This window comes from Cervus elaphus, chromosome 31 (genome assembly GCF_910594005.1).
Source record: "Cervus elaphus chromosome 31, mCerEla1.1, whole genome shotgun sequence".
Taxonomy (NCBI): domain Eukaryota; kingdom Metazoa; phylum Chordata; class Mammalia; order Artiodactyla; family Cervidae; genus Cervus; species Cervus elaphus.
In genome coordinates, this window is record NC_057845.1 from 24951317 (window position 1) to 24957864 (window position 6548).

Here is a 6548-nt window from a genome sequence, read left to right on the forward strand (position 1 = left end):
CCAGGGGATCTTCCTGACCCAGGGAAGGGATTACTATGCAATAATAATGGTGTCAGTTGCTCAGTCACGCCCAACTCTTTGTGACCCCACGAACTGTATCCCACCAGGCTCCTCTGTCCACGGGACTCTCCAGGCAAGAATGCTGGAGTGGATTGCCATGCCCTTTTCCAGAGGATCTTCCCAACCCAGGGATCAAACCCGAGTCTCCTGCATTGCAGGCAGATTCTTTGCCATCTGAGGTACAGGGAAGCACCAGTAGACTTAATTATATCCTCTCATCTCTATATTGATATCTCCCAGTTTGACTACAGTGTATTAAATGATTCATTTTAAATTTGTAAGTCTATTTGCTTAAGATCCCATTAGACTTCAGAGTAATTTAGTTTTTATAGAAATGTTAGTGTTTAAGTTAATTTTATGCCTTTCCTACATGATAGTTTCCTTCAGTAGAGCAAACATTTTTGACTGTTACTATAAAGTGAATTTGAATTTCTGTACTTTTAAACTTTACTCAACCTTTGTTCCTACTCTCTCTTTTCAATCTCTCAGTTGGTAACCAACAGAAAGAATGTTTAACCACGTTAACAAGGATAAGAGATGCAGTCTTCCACCACTGATAAATGATAGGGATAAAATTAAAATTATTGACTTTTCAAAGATTAATTTAACAATGCAATAATATTCCAAGGGCCTACTATGTGTCAAGGAGTCTATTAGGTACTGAATGCAGAGTAAGGGGCAAAATTTTGTAGCATAATAGGGAATATAGTCAATAATTGAATGGTTAAAGGAAATGACCCTCACAGATGTTGGTACATGGACTTTCTATTTTAATACTGTATTTCAAATAAGTCAAAAGCCACAGATAAATTGTCAACCCTGAAATCTTATATATATATATATATATATGTGTGTGTGTGTGTGTGTGTGTGTGTGTGTGTGTGTGTGTATATATATATAGATTGATTGATTGATTGACTGAGGGCAGGAGGGGGCTTTCCTGATAATTCAGTTGGTAAACAATCCACCTGCAATGCAGGAGACCCTGGTTTGATTCCTGGGTCAGGAAGATCCACTGCAGAAGGGATAGGCTACACACTCCAGTATTCCTGAGCTTCCCTTGTGGCTCAGCTGGTAAAGAATCCACCTGCCATGTGAGAGACCTGGGTTCGACCCCTGGGTGGGGATGATACCCTGGAGAAGAGAAAGGCTACCCACTCCAGAATTCTGGCCTGGAGAAGTCGGACATGATTGAATGACTTGCACTTTACTTTTTTCACTTATTGAGGGCAACAGGAGAAGGGGGCAATAGAATGAAATGGTTGGATGGCCTCACCGACTCAGTGGATGTGTGTTGGAGCAAACTCTGGGAGAGTGTGAAGGACAGGGAAGCCTGGCATACTGAAGTCATGGGGTCACAAAGAGTCAGATATGACTTAGTGACTGAACAACAACAATATAAATATTATATATATATGTATGTGTATATATATATATATATATATATATATATATGCATATCTTTGTAACGTTAATTCCTTTCTGTCCTTTAGACATAGTTGAATATTCACGTGAAAAGTCAGCATTGAAATTTTAACCTGCAGCTCCAACTTGGCTGCAGAATTCTGGTATTCTAACCAATTCTGGTATTCTAGTGTTAATTCTTAAACCAAATGTAGTTCACCTACAAAGAAGCATTTTCAGCATAGGTACAAATATATCAGTCACTGGTCTGACACCACTCTTTAGGAAAAAGGCAGATGATTGGTTTGATTAAATGTCAGAGTAGAATGATTCTCACACCCACAGGCATGTCAGATTTGTCAACATCCTTCAGCCTGTCTTTCTTCTTGTGGTATTTAAACCTAAAACTGCATTAAGCAATTTACTTAGCCTTTTATGAGCAGCTGCTACTCAAGAGGCACAGAGAAGTCACTAGTAGAGGTGAAAAGTTACTTTGGGGAAAAGAAGACTACGTAAATCATAAACACAAGTGAAAAGTATAATTAAAGTTTTTCCTTAGGAGAGTTAGTTATTCTAGTTTTCCTGTTTCATATATAAGTGCTTAGGAGAAAACGTTTTCTTTGAAAAATTGAGGGGAATTATACCTTCCAAAGGGGCTTCCCTGGTGGCTCAGGGGTAAAGAATCTGCCTGCAATGCAGGAGCTGCAGGAGAAGTCGGTTCGATCCCTGGGTCAGGATGACCCCCTGGAGGAGGGCATGGCAACCCACTCCAGTATTCTTGATAGAGAATCCAGGGACAGAGGAGCCTGGTAATCTACAATCCATAGGGTCACAAAGAGTAGGACGTGACTGAAGCACCTTAACATGCCTGAGGGCATATCTTCCAAATCAGCCAATGTTTCAATGAATGAATTGGGACATACTATCAAGATAATTGTTTTATTCCTTCAGTTTGATAAAGCTAAAATTCTGTGCAGTCTTATTCATCTTCAACATTTTTTTCTAGTTTGATTTTTAAAATTTTCAATTTGGAAACATAATGGGCTACTTTACTCCCAAACTTCTGCAATATTATTCTTGAATTTAGTCTTATCTAAACAGATGGAAATGAATCCAACAATATTTTCATTTATTAATTCACATGCAGAGTGACAGTAATATTCTGGGACAATGAAAATGAAGTTATAAAGATCACTGGGATCTGACTTCAGCTAAATTTGGCCTCACTGCAACATCCTTCTCTATACAGTGATCCTTAATGGATTCTTTTTTACATTGACATTTTAACCTAGCATCTTTTGGAATCCTTTCAGTATTTGAGTTTTATTATTCAAAATGATTGTTCTCTAATTCTAGATTATTAAACTCAAAATTTAAGGCAAATTGCATCTCACGTAAAAACTCATTTTGTCTTTCCAAGATTGTAGAAGGAAAAAGTGAAGGAAAAATGTTTGGTTTTCGCATATTCCTCTCTTGGTCATACAATTTACTTGGGAAGCAGAATGCTGTGAGGAAAGGAGCCTTGGACTTGAAATCAGGAAATGGGCAGTGGTCCCAGTTTTCCTCTCAAAGGTTGTGCTAAGTTAAGCAAGCTTCTTAACTTCTCCAAGCTTTTTTTCTCCCTGCTGTTTTTGAAGTCATAAAATCAATATGAAATTGTTTATTGAACAATGGTACAAAATGACTATCACTAGTAGTAATATGTACATAAGGGTATTTCAGAGTGGTTGTTATAAACTTTTCTCATCTTGTATGCCCATCAGTTTTCTAAAAGGAGTGTTATTTCGTGGCCCTATTTAAAGTGTTTGGATCATCCAGTCTAGTTGGGACACTGCTCTAAAAATCTGTGGCATTTATTAACTCATTAGCTGCTGCAAAAACTATTAAATATAAAGAAACTGTTACAATCTCAACACCTTGCAGACGAGTCCTTTGGATTTTGATAAACATGAAGCTATGTAAGTATTTTTTTCTTTATGCAGTTCTGAAATGAGAAAGCAGGGAAAATTTGGCTTGAATGTCTATGAAAATGGGAGCTTTTAGAAATCATACACATTGTGACCATACACATTACTTAATGTTTATAATGAATGAATATACATCACAGAACATTGAGCATTAAGTTTTTTCATGGTATTTCCTCTTAAGAAGGGACAGTATCATGTATTTACTTCACAAAAGGTTGTTGGGGGAACAGTTATATTTTCATTGTTTCATAATGCTTTAAGTATTCTTCTTAAATACTCTCCATAAAATTGTCCTCTAAATGATTCTGAGAAAACTACATGATTTTAATAATGTATATGTGGTGATCATTTGGAAAGGCTATATAATGTATCTTCTGAGATACACAATAGGTAGAGATTAGTTTAGAAGTAATAAGCATAAACTTATTTTAAGAAATGTTAAAAAAATACAGGACTTGCTGCTGATTTCATTTTCAAGATCAAAAACAGGGTTGTGGCATACAATAAGATCCTTTCTGAAGAAACGGAAATGACTGTCAACAAGAGATGTGATATTTTTCCCTGACACACATCTTATTGATCTGATGTAACCTTTTCTTTCTATCCTCTAAAGATGTATTTTAGTCTCTGTAAAACATATTGCCACTTTGTGTCTGCAAGGCAACTGAAAAACTTTTCCTGAATAACTATTTTACTCTCTTAAAATCATGAAGAAAGTGCGGCAGTGGATTTAAACCAAAAAAAAAAAAAAAAAACCAATAAAATTGACTTTAACTTATTTATTCAAGGAACAAGAAATAGTTTAGAATTGAGGTAGGGGAATCTAATAATGATTAAGTGGGGGTGGGGTGGGGAATGAAGCTTACAAGAATAGAATATATCAGGAAATCTACTGTTTAATAGAAAGGGTTACTTTCAAATTTCCCAGTTTGTAAAGTAAATCCACAAAATTAAAACTTAGTGAAGTTTGTCAGCAGTTCCTATAACTATAAATGTTCTTTAGTTAAAAATTGCAGTTCTCCTGTGTCCTCAAAATATGTGCTATTACTGTTTCCAAATTTGAAAGAAATTTTTTTGTTAATTTTTTTAATTCTCCAAAGTCATATGTCTATGGCCATACCACCCTGAATGCACCCAATTTGTCTGACCTCAAAAGTTAAGCAGGTTTGGGCCTGGTTAGTACTTGGATGGGAGACTGCCTGGAAATACCAGGTGCTTTGGGCTTCCCAGGTGGCGCTGTGGTAAACAATCTGCCTGCCAACGCAGGAGACAAAAGAGAAGTGGATTCGATCCATAGGTTGGGAAGATCCCCTGGAGAGGGAAATGGCAACCCACTCCAGTACTCTTGCCTGGAGAATCCCATGGACAGAGGAACCTGAAACGGGCTACAGTCCATAGGGTCGCACAGAGTTGGATGCGACTGAAATGACAGCATGTGTGCAAAGTCATTTATGAATTATTTAAATAGGAAATATCTTGACCAACAATGTATACAATGTACATATGAAAATGTCCTGTAAGTCTTCAAAAAAAAGTGAAAAAAAACAACAAAAAAAAACCCTAAAAACTCTAATTAATCTAAAAAGACCTCAAGCACAGGTAAAATTTGCCATGAAATGTCAAGATTATAAAGCCAAAAACCAATTCTGTGAGTATATTAAACATTAGACATAAGACACATTTCTTATGCTGATTGAGTCATGAGCTTTGTGACTTGAGCAAATTACTTCTCTGCATTTGCCTTCTCTGTGTTGAGAAATACCTGTTAGATGATGCCCATATTTCTTAAATTATTAGAGAGCTCCTGACTCATTGGAAAAGACCCTGATGCTGGGAAAGATTGAGGGCAGGAGGAGAAGGGTAAGATAGTTGGATAAGGATAAGGGTAAGATGGATAAGGATAAGATGGATAAGGAGAAGGGTAAGATGGAAGGATAAGATGGTTGGATAGTATCATGGAAATGAGTTTGAGCAAACTCCTGGAGAAAGTGAAGGAGAGGGAATCCTGGCGTACAGCAGTCCTTGGGTCACAAAGAGTCAGACAGTTTAGTGATTGAACAACAACATAATATAAAAGCTCCTATTCCGAAATCACAACTGAAAGCTTTCAGTTCTAGTAATACAATAAGGCTTATCTTCAGAAATAAGAAGCAAAAGATAAGAAGATTATATTTATTTCTTTTCTGAAGTAATGATTCTCTTTCTCATAATTTTCTTGAAATAACAAAAAATCACGGGGCAACATAAATTGTCCAAGAATATCTAGAAAGGGTCATAAGTTGTTTAGAAAGCTAAAATTCCATTTGATAGATAAAATAACTTATAAACCTTTTCACTGTATCCATACACAATAATCAGCAGCCAATTAACTTCCTAGATGTTCTTATAATTCTCAATCAATAACAGCTGATTGCTTTATTTTCCAATTAATGATTCTCCTATTAATGACCCAAATGCAACTTCAAAAAGAAGTGAAAATTATCACATCAGAAACAACCCCATAATCATTTCATAAGAGGATAATTTATAGATAAAGCTTCATTTTGACTGAATTGAAGCTAATTAGGCAGTATATATTCAACCTTAGGCAATGAAGCCTTTTAAACAAAGATTTTTTTTTTTAATTGGGAAGAGGGAATTATTATGATGAATTACTACTTTCACTCTTTACTCTGAGATTTCTCAGTTGAAATAGAGAAATACAATGATATAATCCAGAGCCCAGAGAGCTGAGATTACATTCTTTGTACAGAGGGAGTTTAAAAAAATAGGTCCTATATGTCCAAAGGGCACACAGATAACTTCTAAGTAACTCAAACATAAACAGGAAAGAAATCTGATAGAAAATCTTGGTGGTAGTCCAAAGCAGTTCTAATTACTGCCACTCTTTGTGAAAAATTTTGAATTAATAGGATGGGGAGGACAAAGGAAAAGGCAGAGCATGATGAACCTTCCAACTTTATAATCTGAAACCTTGACCCTCTTTCAGAGTGGGCCTCTCCCCATGAAACTGCCTGAGTTGATGGATGAATGAGTATTTCATGCGGTGGGAGAGGCCTTAAAGAGACATTTCTCTGGTGTTTTACCTGTGTGAAACATCATAATTATGGCGGGAGT

The 6548-nt window shown here is 36.2% G+C and overlaps 1 pseudogene; it reads left to right on the forward strand.

Annotated features, from left to right (window-relative positions):
* Window positions 1-4537: 4537 nt before the first annotated feature.
* On the forward strand, window positions 4538-4655 carry LOC122687616 (annotated as a pseudogene).
* The last annotated feature ends 1893 nt before the right edge of the window (window positions 4656-6548 follow it).